Source organism: Arachis hypogaea, chromosome 11 (genome assembly GCF_003086295.3).
Source record: "Arachis hypogaea cultivar Tifrunner chromosome 11, arahy.Tifrunner.gnm2.J5K5, whole genome shotgun sequence".
Taxonomy (NCBI): Eukaryota; Viridiplantae; Streptophyta; class Magnoliopsida; order Fabales; family Fabaceae; genus Arachis; species Arachis hypogaea.
Window position 1 is genome coordinate 82,051,470 of NC_092046.1, and position 21,659 is coordinate 82,073,128.

Here is a 21,659-nt window from a genome sequence, read left to right on the forward strand (position 1 = left end):
CAACTCCTAAGGAAAGACTAGAGTTAGTGGAATTCCAGTCAATTAGAGGAATTAATTAACAATCACGATAAGTTTAATAACTCAAGAGCCTCCAGTTAATCAATTAAAGCCAAGAATATAAAAAAGCTAAATAAGAATCATAAATCTGAAATACCTCAATTGCATTTAATAAAAGGAAATTAATCCAAAAACATAAAGAATTCATAAGTCAATTTGGAAACATAAGTAATTAAATGAGAGCATTAAAGTATCTGAAAGCAAAAGAGAAATATAACGTAAAAGGAATATTGAACCTGATGAAGAGTTGAAATCCTAAATCCTTTAAGAGGAATCCTAATCCTAAAACCTAAGAGAGAGGAGAGAACCTCTCTCTCTAAAAACTACATCTAAACTATGAAAAGTGAATAATAATCGAAAGCCTCTCTGAATGGATGCATTCCCCCACTTTATAACCTCGAATCTCTGTTTCCTGGACTTGGATCTGGGCCAAAAAGGGTTTCAGAAATCGCTGGGGGCATTTTCTGCAGTTTCTGGTGCGTGGCGTCTGTCACACGTCTGCGTGGGTCACGCGGTCGCGTCATCTGGGAGTTTTCTTTGTCACGCGTTTACTTCAGTCACGCGTACACGTCATCTGTGTTCTGATCAAGGCACACATCCGCGTCAGTCACGCGTTCGTGTCGCTGCCTTTTCGTGCTGGGCATGCGGCCGCGTTGTCCATGTGTTCGCGTCACTGCCAGTTTCTTCAGAAACTCCATTTTGTGCTTTCCTTCCATTTTTGTATGTTTTCTTTTCATCCTTTAAGTCATTCCGGCCTTTAGGAGATCTGAAACTACTCAACACACAAATCACGGCATCGAATGGTAATAAAGGGTAATTAAAATTGACAATTTTTAAGCATAGGAAACATGTTTTTCACATACATCACATAATAAGGAAGGGAAAGTAAAACCATGCAATTTACATGAATAAGTGAGTGAAGGATTGAATAAATCACCTAAATTGAGCACAAAATACATCATAAAATATGGGTTTATCAACCTCCCCACACTTAAACAATAGCATGTCCTCATGCTAAATCCAAGAGAAAGAATAAGGTAAGGTTAAAGTGGTGGAATCTCATGCAATGGAATCTATTCTAAATGCAACTTCCTAAATGAATCATGCAATTCTAGTTTTTTATCCATTTGTATATAAAGCTTACATGTAGTTAAATTAATTCATATCCTTAAGGAATCATATACACATAGCCAGACCTTAGATAATGTTAAAGCACTTTTACAATTGAGATGGGTAAAAATATTTCACAAACTTGCAAGACACTTAACAATTAAGCAGAGATATATGGTGATGAGCTATTGAACCCTCACTGGATTTGTGTTTACTCTCTAGTCACTCATTGTTTATTGGATTAATCACTCTATTCTTTTTCTATCCTTACTTTCTATAACTTTGTTCTTCATCTAACCAATCAACAAATATGGAATACAGACATCAAAAATCATGAGGTCTTTTTCAAGGTTGTAATGGGACCAAGGTAAAGGTAAGGGTATATGTATAAGGCTAAGTGAGCTAATAAGCGAATCCTTGATTAGTCTAAGATCTCACCTAACATACATACTTTATAAATCAAAGTTTCTTAACCTATCTGCCCAAATTTTCCTCTTTGTATTGCAAACTCATCCATTAAATTTTAATTTTGTCCCATGTGCATTGATTCTTTTTATTTTGCAATTGGGAAATTTTTGTATCCCCTTTATTTGAATACTTGAATTTTTTTTTCATCAATGCACATGGTAATTCAATTGTCTTGATTTCACATGAGCATGCTTCCCATATTTGTTTTTGAAACATCTTATTCTCTTTTTTTTTAATTTTTTTAAATTCCTACTTTGTTTCTATCATCCAATGTTCCTATAAAATTCCCCACACTTAAATTGTACACAATTTCTATCTTAAGCTGACCAAGGATTCAACTTGGGATTTTTTTATTTTGTTTTTCTACTTAAGGCTAGTAATGTGGTTATAGAACAGAAGGGGATTAAAAAGCTCAATGAGGCTAACAAGGGTGATGTATCTATATTCTATATTGGACATATAGATTAAAACAAAGTAAAGAACATCAGAATGAAAAAGAAGGGTAAAACACACAGGAATAAAATTTATGGTTTGAATGTAACCATACAATTAAGCTCAAAACTCACAGGCTGTGTGTTCTCCAGCTCAAAAAGCATATATCAGTTATACATGTCATGCAAGTAAAAATCAAGAGTTCCCATTATTCTCAATGTAAGTCTTAGGGTGGCACTTAAAATCTTAGTGTTCCTCTTTGAAGAAATGTTGTTAACTAACTAACATGTAATGCTATATATACAAGGTGTGTGGATTGTTTTATTATGTTAAAGTCTCTAGTTTACTTCTTTTTATTTTCAATTAAACCAAACTATTATATGCTAAAAGGGGTAAACTATACTAATGAATCCACATATTCTGTAACAAATAGGTTTAGGATTACAAACTAAACTAAATGGCTAAAATATGAACTAAAGTGCAAAATGCGAAAATAAAGTAAAAATACATGAAAAGAACAATGTATAAGTACTGAAAAATAAAAATAAAGATAAAAGTACAGAAAAATAAACAAAATAAGATAAAAGAGTCTGTAGTGGTTCACCCTAAAAGATACGCCAGAGATGGCGACCTCCCCACACTTAAAATAAAGCATCGTCCTCGATGCTCACTCAAGCTGGGTGTGAAGGAGTGTCATCACCAGAAGGATGGGCTACTGGAGTCGCTGTGGTGGCCTGAAGATCTGCAGACTGGATAAGGGTAGGAGGATCTGTCTGCTGCAGTGGAGGCTCTGATTGTATACGAATATCTGGATCTGCGGCCTGTATCTGGTGTGGCTCCTCCTGCTGTGGCGCAACCTGCTCTAGTCCTGCCTGCTCAGCCTGGGCATGTATCTCGTCCGCATGATCGCTCGCGTCTGCCTCAGATGTATCAGATGGGGTGTCAGGCTCGGAGGGGATGTCGCCACCGGATCGGATCATCAACTTGAAGTGCTCATAGCGTCGCTTGTTGCGACGCTCCATACGATCCAAGCGGGCAAAGAGTCGATGCACCAAATGATAAATGGGCTCAGGGGCAAGTGGATGGGAAGTGGATGAGGCTGGTGCAGCAGTGGAGGCAGAAGGGGCAGCTAAAGATGTGGCTGCCTCACCAGAAGCGGGGAAGAATGGAGGTCTATAGCCTAAAGCCTGAAACTTCCTGCTGTGAGGGATAATCTTCTTGCAGTCTGCAGCAGGTGCCTTCTCATCAGCAAGTTCCCAAGGTACGTCAGCTCGACGGCCTAGCTGGGTGATCAGATAAGGGAAAGGGAGGGTACCTCTGACATGGACCCTGGCCATGTAATGCCTGATGAAACGTGGAAGATACAGGTCCTTACCCTCCATCACACACCAGATGAGGGTGATCATAGCAGCAGGCAGCTCCGTCTCATGAGTGCTCGGCATAACAAAGTTGCTCAGGATCTGGTGTCAGAGCCGAGCCTCATCATTCAGATACATCAGCTTGATTCCCTTAGGCATTGCTGTGTTCTTTACCATGACCCATGGGACAGTAGGATCAAGGACTATCCTCTGCTTGACAGCATCCCAGTCAAATCTCAAAAAGCGCATGTCCTCTTCAGCCTTTTGGTAACTATCAGGCTGATCTGATTTAGGCTGAAGGTGGAGGATGTCCTCAATGGCTTCCTCAGTGACCAAAATCTATTTCCCTCTGAGGTGCACTGCATCCAGGGAAGTCTTGAAATAGTTGCAGTGAAACTCTCTGACCCAGGAAGCATTGACCTCTGTCAAGTTTCTCTCCAAGAAGAGCCAGCCTCTCTGTTTTATCTGTTCGGAGGTGTACTGCTGTAGTTCTTCTGGAATTTTCAGAGTTCTCTCTAGGTACAGGTTCCTGGAGGTGGCAAACACCAGATACTTCATCTCACAGTATCTGTTTGCAAATTTTACTGGATCTGTGGCAGTGAGGAGCTGGTCAGCCTTCTCCTGCGGGGTAAAGTGCTTTTCCCGCCAGGAGTCATCATGCATAATGTCCAGGAGAGACATAGAGGATTCGCCTCGTTTTCTTTTGCCAGTGGTTGTTTTGCCTTTTCCTTTTCGTTGAGGGTCAGACATCCTAAAAAGCAGAGAGTCCAGGATATAATTGAAGAACAAAGCAGGAAAATAAGTAGGCAAAAAGAATAATAATAATATAAGCACATAGCGGCAAAAGAGCATTAGAATTATGAAATGAGTTAGATATATGTACATTTGGACTGTATTTGAGTTAAAAAAAATCTGAGAAGAAAAATCACAATCCAAAATATATTATAAGTAGAATACATGTAAATTAGGAAAAACAATAATCATGCCATGAGTTAAAAAAAAGGTTAAAGTAATTAGTAAAAAAGTAAAAAGAGAAGTTTGAAAGTTAAAATGGTCAGGAGTGAAAAAGGAAGTTAGAAAGGTAAAGTAGTGAGTTAGTGAAAAGAAGGGTAAAGTAAGTGGCATGAGAATTGTTTCCTAGGTAATAATAAATTCTCAAATTTAAAGAATAATTAAATCATATTCAAGCAAGGATATCAGGTTATTGATGATGATTCATATAGATATAGAAATAGCAAAAATTAAAATTGAATCATCAATAATGCAATTTATTAACCAGGAAATTGAAAGGAAAAAGAATGTTGGCCCATGCATTCATGAAATGGTTTGGTTGTAGCTAAGTAGTGCAAAATTTAAAATTGCCAAAACCAATTTCTGAATGAAAAAATGACAGAATTTGCAAAAAATTGGGCAACATTCCGGCTAAAATTGGATGTTCCTGGGAAATAAACAGCAAGAAAAACAGTTCATATGAATTGAAATAAAGCTGCAAATAGACACAGATAACAGGAGCATGAAAGAGCAGTGTAACAGTAGCATGAAACAGTAGAGAATAGCATATGAACAGTATGAACATCACAACCAGATCAAAAGTGCAGAATAAGTAAAACAAGCAACAAGTACGGCGCAATTAACATGCCTAAATCCACTAACCACATCCTAGCTACCTAACCACCTAGAATCCACTACAAACATGCATCTCTAACTAGCCTAATTCGAACATAATCAGAAAAAATAAGTAGATAACTACAAGTGATAGAGAAATTGGCGTTCGGCAGAACTTGGTGTGTGGTAGAACAAATTTATGGAACAGAGAGATGATGGGGGTGTGGTGGTGGTGGTGCTGACGCGGCGGTGATGGGTGGTTGGCGCGGCGGTGGGCGGCTGTTTGGTGGCAGGGGGGTTAGGGGTTGGGGTTAATGTTGTAGAGGGGGGTAAGGAGGAAGGGGGTGAGGGTGGTGATGTTGTGGTGGTGGTCGCTGGTGGGAGGCGGTGGTCGGAGGTGGTCCGCGGTAGGGGGCAGTGGTGAAGGGGAGAGAAGAGAAGGGAAGAGAAGGAGGGGAGAAGGAAGAGAGGGGGGTGGGCGTCACGGTGGGCTGGGTGGTTGGGGGTGGTGCGGCGGTCGGAGGTGGTTGGCGGTGGTGATGGTTGCAGAGGGGGGAGTTGCAGAGAAGGGAAGGAGAAGGGGGGGTATGTGGGGGCACAATGGTGTCTAGGGTTCGTGTGACTTGGGGTTGGTGGATTTAAATCCACGCGATCGCGTGACTAGGGTAAAATGGGGTTGACGCGGTCACGTGATGGACGCGACAGCGTGGGTTGGGTAAAAGATGGATGACGCGGAGATGTGAGGCACGCGACCGCGTCGCTGGAAATTGTGCTAAACGCACAGTTCCAGCGTCGTTTCAGCGCAACTCTCTGTTTCCATTTAGGGGGGCCATGATATCCACGCGACGCGGATGTGTCGCTCACGCTTTCGCGTGGGATGAGTGTTTTGCAAGTGACGCGTTCGCGTCAGGGACACGAACGCATTGGACGTTTGTGCTAAACGCACACTAGCCGCACGATTCCAACCCAGATTTCTGGGCATTGGATTTTTACGCCGTTTTCTAGATCACGCGTTCGCGTGAGTGAAGCGGATGCGTGGGAGGTAGTTTTTGCAACTGACGCGAATGCGTTAGCAATGCGGTCGCGTGGAATAATCTGTGCCAAAGGCACGCCTCCAGCCACGCTTTCGCTTGACTTTCTGTTCACTTTCCTTTACTTCCTGATGCACTTGTGACGCGGACGCGTCAGCGACGCTTACGCGTCGCGTGCATTTTTTTTTTGTATGCAATTATGCAGTGTGTAATGCTGATGCAAATGCTATGAATAACATTCAGGTTCAATGAAAATAATATAATATTAAAACAAACAACACGAAATAATTGAAAAAGAAACGACCATACCATGGTGGGTTGTCTCCCACCTAGCACTTTTAGTTAAAGTCCTTAAGTTGGACATTTGATGAGCTTCCTGTTACGGTGGTTTATGCTTAAATTCATCCAGAAATCTCCACCAATGTTTGGAATGCCAACAGCCTCCGGGGTCCCAAACTAGGCATGTAATGCTTTTGAGCAGCTTCAAACAGATTCTCAGGCTCCCGGGGTGACGAATGTCAAAATATTTTCCAGGATCCCAAACTTTGTTTTTAAATCCGCCTCTATTTTGATCTATATTCTTCCATCCGGGCGGTTTAGAAATTGTATTCTCACTAAGATGACCAAACGTTTTCCGAGACCCATTCAATTGAACATAACACCAATCCTTGCACTTCGAATTGAAGCATGGAACCCTATTGAATCTTGCACACCAGCTTTGAGTACAAGCCATTTCCCTCTTACTCTTAAAGCCGCAGAGAGCTCTAAGCTGGCCATCTGTTTCAAGCAAACCATATTCAAGTGGAAGAGTAAAGATAAAGGTTAAGGATTGTACCCACTTGAAGCTTTTAATAGGTGGTAATGGCCTTGGGATAGGTGTTTCCAGTGGTTCTGCAAGCTCTACTCCCTTGTATTCTTCTGTGAATTCCTCCATTTCTTTGCAAAATTCTTCAACTGCAACTGCGTCTTGATCAAATTCTTCGATGTCTTCCTCGTCACTCAAGTCATATGTTGGAGGTTAAGAGAAATCTACCTCGACATCATCTTCGTATTCACTTGGATAAGGTTCTTCAGGTTCATGGAGTTCAGTTGCGGATGTAAGTTCATGACTAAAAGAGCTTGATTCATGATCATCACTGCTTATGAAATCAACTTCTTGGTCTGTTCCATCCAATTTTTCACAAGGTATATGCATTGGAGGTTGTGCACTATCCTCCTTGGCATCAAATTCGAACTTCTTAGCGGAATCCTTTATTGTTCTCGATTCCCATGGAGGTTCAGCATCTCCTAAATCTTCAACCACTTCTTCCTCTCCAACTATCATGGCTTCCTCTACTTGTTCCAATACAAAGCCATGCTCCTCATTGTCCACCGAGGTTTCTAGTGTTTCCTTCATGCTACGCTCTTCTTTTGATTCTCCACATGTAGCCATGGGAGTACTTTGAGTTCTCAGATGTCAGGAAGCTATTATATTTACTACCTCAGTTAAGGCAGTAGTGAGTTCCAGTACGCCCCTTTGCATCTTTGCTTGCCCTTGAAGAAGAACACGAAGTTTGTCATTCATTGGAGGTTGGGGTGGGTATGAGGTTTCATTGGTTGGGGAAGAGGGTTCAAAATAAGAATGTGGTGGTTCTTGGGAGTAATTGGATTGGGATTATAGTGGATAAGGGTCATATAGTGGTGAATGGTGAAAAGGAACTTGTGAATGTGGTGGTTCAAAGCTACGTTGAGAGGATGGTCTATAAGCACAGGGTGGGGCTTGTTGGTAATTACAAGGGGGTCCACCGTATCTATCAGCTTGGTATTCATTGTTGAGTGGTCCTTGCCCATGATATCTTGGAGGGTGTTGTTGCCTAAAGGGTTGATCAGATCCTCTTGACTCCATCCATCTTTGATTGCTTAGACCTTGATGTATATTCCTGTTATAGCTTCCGCTCCTTTCAACAAATTTAGAGCCAAACTCAAAGCGAGAGGGCTGAGAATTCATAGTAGCTAATAGAAATTAAAACCGAAAAATAAAAACAAATAAACAAGTAAGAGAAAAATATTTACAATAACCAATAATAAGGCACACGTTTGCAATTCTCCAGCAACGGCGCCATTTTGAAGAACGGTTGATTGACGGTTTAGAATTCAGAATAAATTCTCGTTGCAAGTATAGTTTCTAAACCAAGCAATCATCCTTTCTTACAAATGTTTTGGTTGTCACAAGTAACAAACCCCTAAAAAAATTGATAACCGAAGTATTCAAACCTCGGGTTGTCTTCTCAAGGAATTGCAGGGAGGTATGTTCTTATTATTGGTTATGAGTCTTGTGAATTGGGGGTTTTTAATGTATAAGATAAAGAGAAAAAATAGTAAATGGCAAGAAGGTAAATATCAGGAATTAATAAATTAATATCTAATGAAACTCTTGGCAATGTATCAAAATTCGAAAGTCCTATCCTAGTTATTCTTATGAGAATTGAATTTAACCCCACTTAGTTAACCTTTACAAAAGCAAGGGAAAGTCAAGTGGAGTAATTAGTTAGATTCCTAAGTCCTAACCAACTCCTAAGGAAAGACTAGAGTTAGTGGAATTCCAGTCAATTAGAGGAATTAATTAACAATCACGATAAGTTTAATAACTTAAGAGCCTCCAGTTAATCAATTAAAGCCAAGAATATAAAAAAGCTAAATAAGAATCATAAATCTGAAATACCTCAATTGCATTTAATAAAAGGAAATTAATCCAAAAACATAAAGAGTTCATAAGTAAAATTTGGCAACATAAGTAATTAAATGAGAGCATTAAAGTATCTGAAAGCAAAAGAGAAATATAAAGTAAAAGGAATATTGAACCTGATGAAGAGTTGAAATCCTAAATCCTTTAAGAGGAATCCTAATCCTAAAACCTAAGAGAGAGGAGAGAACTTCTCTCTCTAAAAACTACATCTAAACTATGAAAAGTAAATAATAATCGAAAGCCTCTCTAAATGGATGCATTCCCCCACTTTATAACATCTAATCTGTGTTTTCTGGACTTGGATCTGGGCCAAAAAGGGTTTCAGAAATCGCTGGGGGCATTTTCTGCAGTTTCTGGTGCGTGGCGTATGTCACACGTCTGCGTGGGTCACGCGGTCGCGTCATCTGGGAGTTTTCTTTGTCACGCGTTCGCTTCGGTCACGCGTCCGCGTCAGTCATGCGTTCGCATCGCTGCCTTTTCGCGCTGGGCATGCGGCCGCGTCGTCCATGCGTTCGCGTCACTGCCAGTTTCTTCAAAAACTCTATTTTGTGCTTTCCTTCCATTTTTGTATGTTTCCTTTCCATCCTTTAAGTCATTCCTGCCTTTATGAGATCTGAAACTACTCAACACACAAATCACGGCATCGAATGGTAATAAAGGGTAATTAAAATTTATAATTTTTAAGCATAGGAAACATGTTTTTCACATACATCACATAATAAGGAAGGGAAAGTAAAACCATGCAATTTACATGAATAAGTGAGTGAAGGATTGAATAAATTACCTAAATTGAGCACAAAATACATCATAAAATATGGGTTTATCACGCACGCGTTCTTGTTGAAGAAATTGCAAACCACGCGTACGCGTAACCCACGCGTACGCATGAGTAGCAAAAAATGACAAGCCACGTGTGTGCGTCACCTGCGCGCACGTGTGAAAAGGCTAACGTCGGAGGTAACGTTGGGGGACAAATGCTGGGTCCAACGTCCGCGATATCATCCCTGGGCAAAAATCTGATATGACGCGTACACATAGGTCACCCATACGTGTCGATTGGCAAAAAAGCAGCATGCACGCGTATGCGTGGATTGAAAAACGTTGGAGCGGATGTTTGCATGCCAACGTTGACTCAAACGTGGATGACAGAATCTAGGAGCAATTTTTAGCACTGCAACATTACTAAACGCCCAAATTACACCGCTGGATTATGCAAGCAAACTGAGTCCATCAATTATCACACATCCAAGGCACAAGAAGGATCTAGATTAAGAATTTTAATTCATTTTCATAATTTGAATTTTCAGCTTTGAAAGCCTATATATAGGCAGTAGCTGGATTGGAGGAATCATTCTGGATTGGAGGGGAGTCCAGAATCATGCATCCACATCCCCTGAACACACCTTTCATGCACTTTTCTTTCTTTTCTTTTCTTTTTTGCTTTTCTGGTAGCTTAATTTTAGTTTGTAATTTCCATTATGAATTTAAAGTTTCCATTTCTGTTTGAATTCTAATTCTTCTTCTTCTTCTATTTTTTGCATTTTATTTCTTCTCTGTTAGAATAGAGCAATGAACTAAACTAACTCTTTTCATTGGGTTAGAGAGCTCTATTGTTATTTAATGGATCAATTGTAATTTTCATCATCCTTTCTCTGTCTTTTCTCTTGGTCTTACTAGAAAGCTTTCAATCCTAATTCAATTGAACAATTGTCTCGACGGAGAAATTGTTCATAATTGGATTTCCTCGGAACCTTGACAGAGGAATGAGGAAATCATGCTAGAAATGCTTGAAATCCTACCAATACTTTGATCTATGAATGTGTATGGTATAATCAGTGACCAAGCTTCATCTCTTCCCATGAACAATTAAACCAAGACATTGGGAAATTGTTCAAGCTTAGAGAGATTGGTGAGCCAAGACATTGGGATCCAATCACTTAAGATTGCCAAGAAGATCAATGAATGCATTGATTGAAAAAGAGATAAGGATGAACTTGATCCAGAGAACTGCAATATCTCTTGATCCCAATGTTCATTTTTTTCTTTTACTTTCTGTCATTTACTTCCTACACTTTACATTTATGTCAATTTACTTTTCTGCACTTTACTGCTTTTATTTACTTTAATGCAATTTACTTTTCTGCTGCTTATCACAACAAACTGAATCATCTAACTAGACTAATCAATTAACTATTGATTGCTTAATCCGTTAATCTCTGTGGGATTCGACCTCACTCTTGTGAGTTATTACTTGACGACAATTCGGTATACTTACCGAAGGGGATTGTTGTAGTGATACAATAATTCTTTCAATCAAGTTTATGGCGCCGTTGCCGGGGATTAATCATGATTAACAAACTACCGGTTGGTTGGTTACCTAGATTAGACATTTTCTTTCTGTTCATTTACTTGCTTTCATTTTTTATTTTTATGCTCTTTGACTGTTTGTGTTAATGCCTCACCAAGAAGCCCTTTTTTGTGACACCTCTAGCTCTTGATGATTTTTGTATTAACACATAGAACAATTTCTTTTATTTAGCTTTCTTTCAAATAAAATTGGCATATATGGTTACATTTTAAGTTTGGTGTTGCCCTACAACAATCCATTTTTTAATCTTTTTGGATACTTGCATCAATTCTAAGAGAAAGTGTCACACTAAGTTTGGTGTGCCACTTATATTTTTTATGCAATGTATCCAGCAACATCACTTGTTTGTTTAATCATAATGCCTTTGCTTCTTAGGCCTGCAGTGTTACCTTTAATTTTTGCATGCTTAACTACATACATTACTCATATTTCAGTGTTTAAGACATTCATGACCCATCATGAACCTCATCACCACTATTTTAATTATTGCTGGAGGATAAGCAATCATCTTAAAATGGTGTGGGAAGGGGAAGAACAGGAGGTGAAGGACAACAACAATGAAGACAAACCACAAGGTGGTAAAGTTCCTTTTCCTCTTATTTATTTCCAGTATTTTCAATTGCATGATTGTCTTCTATTTTCTTTGTATGTATGTGTGATTGCTCCTTGTGAATAAGCATAGTTTGATGTATGAACTGTAAATTGTTGCTGTGACATTATGATTACCATCTTGAATTTTGTGAGTCCAAAGTAATTTAATTTCATGATCATAAACAAACAAGGTCACTAAAGAAGAAGTAGCATGAGCATATAAGTATTGGGAAGATAGCATGATTATTTTGTTGCTCAATTGCAATTGAATTTGTTTAACTTGAAGTTTTCATCTAGGAAATTTTATGAAATCTTTGAAATCATGAAAACCTTGAAGAAGCAACTGCAATTAAGGAAAACAAAAGAAAAAGGGAAACAATGAGAAAGCTGAAGGCTCTGAGTACCAATGACAATTCAATTGTTAAGTACTTGTGGTGTTTCTGTATCAAGCAAAAAACTTGTAAACAAAACACTTAGAGTCAAGGTTAGGCTCAAGCGCAAAAAGCACTCCCTCAAAGCTCAAGGCTCTGAGCATCAATGATTAAAGAGTCAAAAGGATAAGAAACAAAATGAGCTAAAAGAAAGAGACCTCTGATTAAATGCTTGTGGTGCTTATGTATCAGGTGGTAATACTTGAAAACAAAGCATTTAGAGTCGTAGCTTTGCTTGTAACTCATGGTGCAAAGCACCCGAAAAAGAATAAGCCATAAACAGAATGAAAAGCTTGTTCAAGGAAGAAACTTAAAAAAAATATTTCATAAAGTAAGCTAGATAAAAGCATCCATCATTTAAATTTCTTCTGTAATTGTTGCATGCATAGAAAGCTAGCCAACCATGAACATTACACTGCTACCCTTCTCACCTTTGTTTGTCGGACCTTATTGCATGATTCTCTCCTTGCTTGGAGGACTAACGTTCCGCTATCCACGCGTACGCGTACCTTGTGCGTCCGCGCAAAAGGGTCAAAAATGCTCATCCACGCGTACGCGTGCTTGATGCATGCGTGTGGATGTGAAACATTGGCCCTCCAACATTGACTCAAATGCTCTTTAGAAAACCTAGAGAAACTTGCTGTCATTGGCGTTTGACTCAACGTTGGAGGGAGTGCATAAGAGGATCCTAATGAGCATCTCACTAAATTCCAAAGGATATGTGATACAGTTAAATCTAATGGCGTTCAACCTGACACCTATAGATTGCTACTGTTTCCATTTTCTTTGAGGGATAAAGCATCAAAATGGCTGGAGTCATTCCCCAAGAAAAGCTTGACAACCTGGGAAGATGTAATGAACAGATTCTTGACAAGGTTCTACCCTCCACAAAGAGTAAACAGGCTAAGAACTGAAGTGCAGACATTCAGACAGCAGGATGGTGAAACTCTTTATGAAGCCTGGGAGAGATTCAAGGATTTGACAAAGAAATGCCCACCTGATATGTTTAATGAGTGGGTGCAAATTCACATCTTCTATGAAGGACTGAATTGTGAATCAAGAAAGGCTATAGATCACTCATCTGGAGGTTCCCTAAACAAAAAGAAGACCATTGAAGAAGCCATTGATGTTATAGAGACAGTGGCTGACAATGAGTACTTTTATGCCTCAGAAAGGAGCAACAACAGGGGAGTCTTGGAATTAAACCATATGGATGACACCCTAGCCCAGAACAAGATGATCACCAAGTAAATGGCTGAGTTGACCAAGCAAATGGAGAAGAATCAGGCTACAAATATCCATACTCAACCTTCACCTCAAGAAGAGTTGGAGACAGAAGAAGGAACTAACTGGGAGGAAGCTAATTACCTTGGAAATTCATCTAGGAAAATGAATGATCCATACTCTAAAACCTATAATTCTGGTTGGAGGAACCACCCAAACTTTGGGTGGGAGAACCAACAAAACCAAGGCCTAAACCACAGACCAAACAATCCAACCCAGTACAACAACTCCACTCACCAAAACTCCAATCGAAAACCATACCAGACCACACAAAACACTTTTTCACATCCACCATACCAAAATCATAACAACCACTCTCAACACCCCAATTCCAACCAATCAGCACCACATGATGAGGACGAAATGGTCAGGATGGAAACTATGCTTGCAAACCTTGGCAAGGAATTTGAGGACATAAAGAAATTCAAAGAAGTAGTAAGAGGGAATATAAAAAGTCGAGGGGAGGTTATTAAGAATCTAGAATCTCAAGTAGGACATCTCTCACAGCAGATTCGGAAACCCACTGATGGTTTCCCAAGTGACACTGAGAAGAATCCAAGAGGTGAAAATGATATGATCCGGAGAATTCAATATCTCCCAAAACCCAATGAATCCCCCATCTCTGATCTTACCCATTCTGTTTACTTTCTGCATCTTTAATTTCATGCTTAATCCCTATTCCCATTTAATTTCTTGCAATTTAAGCTTTTGTCATTTAATTTGTAGCAATTTAATTTCTGTCACATAATTTCTGGCCATTTAAGTTTCCTGCCAATTTTACTTTCTGCAATTCTCAATTCAATTCCGATTTTGCTTAACTAGCATAATTCTCCAATTAACATTTCTCAATCTACTATTCCCTGTGGGATTTGACCTCATTCTTCAGTGAGTTTTTACTTGATGACAAACCGGTGTACTTGCCGGAAGGAAATTTGTTGAGAGACAAGTTTTTGAGTATCAAGTTTATGGCGCCGTTGCCGGCGGGGATTGGTTTTGTATTGACAATTATTGAATTAGAGGATAACTAGATTGAGCACTTTACTTTTTCTTTTGATTAATTGAATTTTAATTCTAGTTGTTCAGTTATTCTCTGCAATTTTCTTTTAGTTGTTTTTCATTAATTTTGCCTTACTTCTTTACTTTCCAGCAAGCTAACCCACTAACCATTTGATAAATTGCTCTAACCAAGCTAACTATACTCTGTTTTAGTGGATATTGCAATTGCTTTTTCTTGTACCTGTTTATTCTATGACAGGTAGGAGAAAGGAAACTTTAACTTCCTTTGATAGTGAACTGGAAAGAACCTTCTTGAGATTAAGGAGGGAAGCAAGAGGAAAAAGGGATGTTGGTGCAGAAGAAGAGGAGGAATACTTTGATATAACCATGGAGGATGACATGGAAAACCATCATGAAGGAGAGGTGAACAACCATGCCAGAAGGGGTGGAGCTAACCCTCCTGGACAAGAGAGGAGAGTTCTTGGATCATACATCAATCCAAATCTAGGAAATTGTGGCATCAGCATTCAAAGGCCAACTATCCATGCTAATAATTTCGAATTAAAGCCTTAGCTCATAACTCTTGTCCAGAACAACTGTTCTTTTGGAGGTAGTGCACAAGAGGATCCTAATGAGCATCTCACTAAATTCCAAAGGATATGTGATACAGTTAAATCTAATGGCGTTCATCCTGACACCTATAGATTGCTACTGTTTCCATTTTCTTTGAGGGACTGCATCAAAATGGCTGGAGTCATTCTCCAAGGAATGCTTGAAAACCTGGAAAGATGTAATGAACAGATTTTTGACAAGGTTCTACCCTCCACAAAGAGTAAACAGCCTAAGAACTGAAGTGCAGACATTCAGACATCAGGATGGTGAAACTCTTTATGAATCTTGGGAGAGTTTAAGGATTTGACAAAGATATGCCCACCTGATATGTTTAATGAGTGGGTGTAAATTCACATCTTCTATGAAGGACTGAATTGTGAATCAAGAAAGACTGTAGATCACTCATCTGGAGGTTCCCTAAACAAGAAGAAGACCATTGAAGAAGCCATTGATGTTATAGAGACAGTGGCTGACAATGAGTACTTTTATGCCTCAGATAGGAGCAACAACATGGGAGTCTTGGAATTAAACCATATGGATGCAATCTTGGGCCAGAACAAGATGATCACCAAGCAACTGGTTGAGCTGACCAAGCAAATAGAGAAGAATCAGGTTGCAGCTATCCATACTCAACCTTCACCTCAAGAAGAGTTGGAGACATAAGAAGGAACTAACTGGGAGGAAGCTAATTACCTTGGGAATTCATCTATGCAAACGAATGATCCATACTCTAAAACCTATAATTCTGGTTGGAGGAACCACCCAAACTTTGGGTGGGAGAACCAACAAAACCAAGGCCAAGACCACAGACCAAACAATCCAACCCAGTACAATAACTCCACTCACCAAAACTCCAACCAAAAACCATACCAGACCACACAAAACACTTATTCATATCCACCATACCAAAGTCACAACAACCACTCTCAACACCCCAATTCCAACCAATCAGCACAACATGATGAGGACAGAATGGCCAGGATGGAAGCTATGCTTGCAAACCTTGGCAAGGAATTTGAGGACATAAAGAAATTCAAAGAAGAAGTAAGAGGGAGTATAAAAAGCCGAGGGAAGGTTATTAAGAATCTAGAATATCAAGTAGGACATCTCTCACAGCAGATTCTGAAACCTACTGATAGTTTCCCAAGTGACACTGAGAAGATTCTAAGAGGGGAAATGAAGAAGGTGAGATGGGAAGAGTGTAAGGCAGTGACTCTTGCAAATGAAGAAATCCTGGAAGAAGACACTAACAAGCTAACAGAGCACAACCAAGGAAGTTTCCAGAGCAACTTGGAGGAAAAGGAACAAGGAACTAGATCTATGCAAAGAAAGGGATCAACAAGGGAGGAAATGCTGGAGCCTTATTTGCCAAGGGCACCTTTTCCTCAGAGGCTAAGAGGAGGTGATAAAGAAATGTTATATTCAAGATTCCTAGATATGTTTGCATCTCCCAATGTCAACATTCCCTACCGCGAAATCCTCAAACAGATGCCTACTTGTATCAAGTGGATGAAGGAGCTACTAGCCAGGAAGAGCAACCTGAAAGGTGGCCAAACAGTAGTGATGAACAAGGAATGCAGTGCTTTCATTCAGAAGGACGTACTCCTGAAGATAAAAGATCCAGGGAGTTTTCATATTCCCTGTACCATAGGAGAAACAATAATTGACAGAGGGTTTTATGATCTAGGAGCTAGCATAAATGTGATGCCTCTATCTCTTATGAAGAAGTTACAAATCAATGAGGTGAGAGCCACTGATGTAATCATACAATTGGTTGATAAAACTCAGAAGCAGGCTGAAGGAATAGTGGAAAATGTGTTGGTGAAAGTGAGAAACTACTTCCTCCCCACAGACTTTGTTATTCTAACCATGGAGGAAAGTCACATCTATCCAATTATTCTGGGAAGACCATTTCTAGCTACTGGTCGAGCACTCATTGATGTAGAACAAGGAGAGTTGATACTGAGAATACATGATGAACAGCTCACTTTCAAGGCCTTCAAGCCCGGGCATGAATCTGAGCAAGAGAGAAAGAAATTAAAGGAAGAATACAGTGAGATCTCTCTGAAAGAAAACAGCAATGAACCACCAGACAAGCATCTGGAGCTCTCCTTGATGGATAAACAAGGAGCTCAAGAGATGAAGCAACCAATGGAGTTCAAGAAAGAGCTGAAGCCACAAGAATCAGGGAGAGCAGCTAACAAGGATCTCCCTAACACAACAAGAGTCAACGGAGCACTAATGGAAGAAGAGAAAAGAGTTGTGAAGAAATTACCAAGGGGATGGAGAAACAAGAAGGTTTCTATAGAAGGTTTTTCCCCTGGAGACAAGGTGATATCAATCTACCATCCACCAATTCCACCCTCTCTTCCCACCATTCCATCTCAGTTACCTCAAGTGTTCACCATCAGAAAGGCCCTTTCCCTGGAGCATCTAGAAATTATCAAGGAATCAAGTGGAGAAAGCTTTACAGTGAGAGGAGAGGACCTCAAACATTACAATCCACCCTAGTAGTAAACCAACCGTCAAGCTAATGACGCTAAAGAAGCGCTCTATGGGAGGCAGCCCATGATTTAGTTTCTTTGTTTTTAGTATTTTAGTATGAATAATAATTGTTGCTCTAACTTGAATTCAAGCTCGTATAGATAATTTTGACAACTATCATGACATTGAGAAGTATATGATCCAATTCTAAGTTTGATGTGCCTACGGGCACACTAAGATACCTTTCAAAAGTAATGATCATAGTGCTAGTTTGACATTTGTTTCCTGGAATATATAGCCAAACATTAAGTTTGGTGTTCTATATATTGCAAGAACAAGTCATGAGAGTCAAAGTTTTCTTGAGTTTTGAAAGTCATGACAGTGCAACCATGGTTATAATTTTTAGTTCATGTTTAGAAATAGCAAAATAAAGTTTTTCTCATGATGGTTTAACCAAAAAGTGACACTAATTTCGTTGAGATTTCAATGACAACATTTGGAGGAAGTGACACTTTGAACCATATGACCAAACACTAAGTTGGGTGTCCTCCAAGACTATATATGGTGGCACCAAAAAGAGTCACGGTTGATTAAACTAGCATGAGGAATGATAGTCAAAGTTTTAGTTTTAAATATTAATTGTTCTCTTGCCACCACCTGTTAGTACTCACTCCTTTTGTCTTGTTATGATGGTTAGGTGAGCAGAGAACTATTTAATGAAAGGGACAAGACAAGGAAGGGTAAGGCTAGCATGAAGACAAAAGTGGATCACGTGGCTTGAAGGGTGAGTCTGCACATCCTTGGAAGAAGCACTTGGAAGACTGAAGAGATATTCTTCATGAAGAGGCAACTTTTGTCTTTATTCAACCTTGCATGCACAACCTTCATTTATCACTTGTCCCACTGAATCCTAGCCATCCATTCTTCATTAAAGCTTACTATAAATAGCCTCACTTGAACAGTGCATGTGAACTAAAATCTCACACTTCTTGTACTCTAGATATTCAACTCTTGTGTTCTCTAAAACCAAAGCCTAGAAACCGTGTTCCTTGTGCAACAAAGCACCCTTGTTTACTTGCTTCCATAACACTACCTTAACTTCAAACACTTTCCCTCCGAGAGTGTATCACACCAACCAATTCTCTTCATAAACCTTTAACCTCAACTAGGCCAACTATCAAGGGAAGCATGGCTTCTTCTTCAAGTTCTAAAAGAAGAAGAGGAAAGGAACCCATGGTTGAAGAAGGTGAAAATGAATATGATCGATGGAAGTTCAGATCATGGTACCATCAAATGCAACTTGGGTGGATGAATGACAAACAGATATATCCAGAAGTCCCTTTCCAACTACCTGATGATGGGTGCCTAAAAATGAAAGCCAAGATCAGAAAGAGAAAATGGGAAGAGCTTACCTCACCAATTACCAGGATTAATACAAACATCATACGGGAGTTTTATGCTAACACCCCAAGGCTTGATATGACTGAAGCCCCAACTTACAAGAGTTATGTAGGGGTAGTGAAAGTGGACTTTAGTCCAAAAACCATCATGAAGGTCTTAGGACTTAGGCCAGCACATTTTGGAAAAGAGTAAATGGAAACCCAGATTATGATGAAATCTCTAGTGATATATGTGTGGTGAATGCTGACAAGGAGAGGGACAATCAAGGAAAGCACAAGTACTTGAAAAAGGGAGATCTCATCCCTAAAGCAAAAGGTTGGTATGAGCTGATAAAGAGATCAATTCTGAGCACAGTTAACACCCTGGAAGTTAACAAGCAAACGGTTGTCATGCTACACTGCATAATGGTGGGGGAGAGATAAAGGTCCACGAGATCATTGCAAATGACATTCAAAAGGTTACAAAGAAAAATTCTGCTGAAGCCTGGCTTCATTATCCAATCACCATTATGAGGTTATGCATGAAGGCCAGAGTGCCACTAGAGGATGCACACCCAACATGGCTGTATCCAAGCATGCCTATAACCCTCGAAAGGATGATGAATGTCACAGAGGCACAACAGAGTCGAAGACCACAAAGGAGGAGAAGGATGGAAGAACCACAGGAGGAAGAAAGACAACAAGAAGAACAAAAAGAGGAGCAACAATTCCAACCACAAAACAACATGGACATGGGGCTGATGCAAGAAGCATTTGAAAGGTTATCAGAACAGTACATAAGAGTGCAAGAAAAGCAAGAAGAATTCCATTCACAGTACATGAGAGCTCAACAAAGATAAGAGGAGCTTCAGTTGAGAATGATAAGTCAACAGAGAGATTTTGAGTCAAGGTCTCTAGTTATGTAAAAGGAACAAGCTTCACAATTTCAAGAATCTCTCAATCAACTGGCCCAACATCAAGTGGATGATATGAGAGCTTTCAAGGAATTTATAACTCTTCAAGATGCAAGATATGGAGTTCAATCTGATTATAACATAAACAGCCAAATCAAGCTCAATTACATGGCGGAACATCTACCTGGTCTGAACCCAGCATTTCCAAAGTATGATCAATACTTCGAGGTACGAAGTGAGATAGAAGTAGATAAAGCACTACGCCTCGAAGACATAGTGGAGAAGACAATGAAGAAAGCTAGATTCTGGACAAAATTAAAGGAAAAAGGAAAGGGAGAAACTAGTAAGCAAGCAGGAGAGAAGAAGAAGAAAGACAAACAGAATGAAAAATGAAAGGTGGACTTGCTCCTTGGATATTCCGTTCAATAAAGAAAGAACATGTTTATTTTAGTCGATAGTAACTTTTAGTTAAGTTGGTTTGCATTATGTGTGTTTAAATTTTGCAATAAGTGTGCTAGCCTAGAAGTGTGTGCTTTCACTTTCACTTGGTTAAATGCTTGTCTTGTCCCCTGAGTCTTTTCAATATCAATAAAAGAAATGCTTGAACAAGAAGTGGAATAGTTCCTTTTCAGCAAGAAGTAAAATAACAGTATGTGGTGGTATGTATGTTTGATTGTGTGGTAGCTCACTTATAATGAATAAAGAATAGATTGTTCTCCTTTTAGGTATAAACTAGCATGTTGTCTATGAATCTTAGTAAATAAAAATCCTTGGTTGAAAAGGGAAACAAACAAAAAGAAATAAAAAGAAAAGCCAAAAGTGGCAGCAAAAACAAAAGAAAGCAATGAATAAGGCTAGACACCAATAGCTTGGACCTTAGGACATATGCTTGTGGTGTCTGTGTACTAGGATCTGCTTGGATGATTAGGTTCTATGGAGTGCTTTAACACTTAGTAACTTGGGTTAACTAACCCGGGATTATCAACCGAAAGTCTATTATCAAGAACAACCTAGTTACAAGACATTTAGTAACCCAAAGAGGTGCTGGGCATCAATGTCTTAAGAAGAATTGTGAGCCAAGTGTCTGTAGTAGAAAATGTGTTAAGTACAAATAAGCTAAGAAACTGCTACAACACATGACACTGAGCTAAAGTCTATAGGAAAAGAAAATGAAGAAAAGCAACTACCAAGGATGAATGAATAATAAGAGGTCATAGCAGTATGATAATTGATGCTTGAAGGAGACATTCTATGCGTAAAGATCAATAAGAAGTGAACTGTTGCATTTTCTGCATAAAACCCCATCGACTAATAATAATGACTTCCTGATATGAACATCCCCTTCTGTTTCATTCTTTTTTCTTAATAAATTCAATACTTGCTTAGGGACAAGCAAGATTTAAGTTTCGTGTTGTGATGCCAGGACATCTTAGGCTAGTTTCACTAGCCTTTTTTCTTGGTTTTTAATAGGTTTTATTCACTTTCTTGAGTTATAAGTAAGCCATTTGGGTAGAAATTCATGCATACCTAGATTCATCCAATTATGATTAATTTAATACAATTTCATGAGAGTTATGCTATAATTACTTGTGTGCTAAGAATGATTAGAATTCTCATGACTTTAGCAAGGCTTTGATGCATGTATTGGTTGATGATAGGTGAAAGAAAGCATGGAGGAAGGTTGAAGAATGAGCATGGAAAAGATGGAAAAGAAGCAACATTGGTGGCCAAGTTGGACCACCAACGTTACCTCAAACGTTGGAAGAGAAACAGAGCACTTCTCTGTAAACACTGCTGATGCTCACATTTGAGGT

The 21,659-nt window shown here is 39.3% G+C and overlaps 2 non-coding genes across 2 annotated transcripts; both read right to left on the reverse strand.

Annotated features, from left to right (window-relative positions):
• Window positions 1-13,076: 13,076 nt before the first annotated feature.
• LOC112725483 (small nucleolar RNA R71) lies at window positions 13,077-13,184 on the reverse strand. Its single transcript, XR_003164589.1, has one exon. It is a non-coding gene; the product is annotated as a small nucleolar RNA R71 (small nucleolar RNA).
• Window positions 13,185-15,294: 2,110 nt separating this feature from the next.
• LOC112724155 (small nucleolar RNA R71) lies at window positions 15,295-15,400 on the reverse strand. Its single transcript, XR_003163333.1, has one exon. It is a non-coding gene; the product is annotated as a small nucleolar RNA R71 (small nucleolar RNA).
• Between the last annotated feature and the right edge of the window lie 6,259 nt (window positions 15,401-21,659).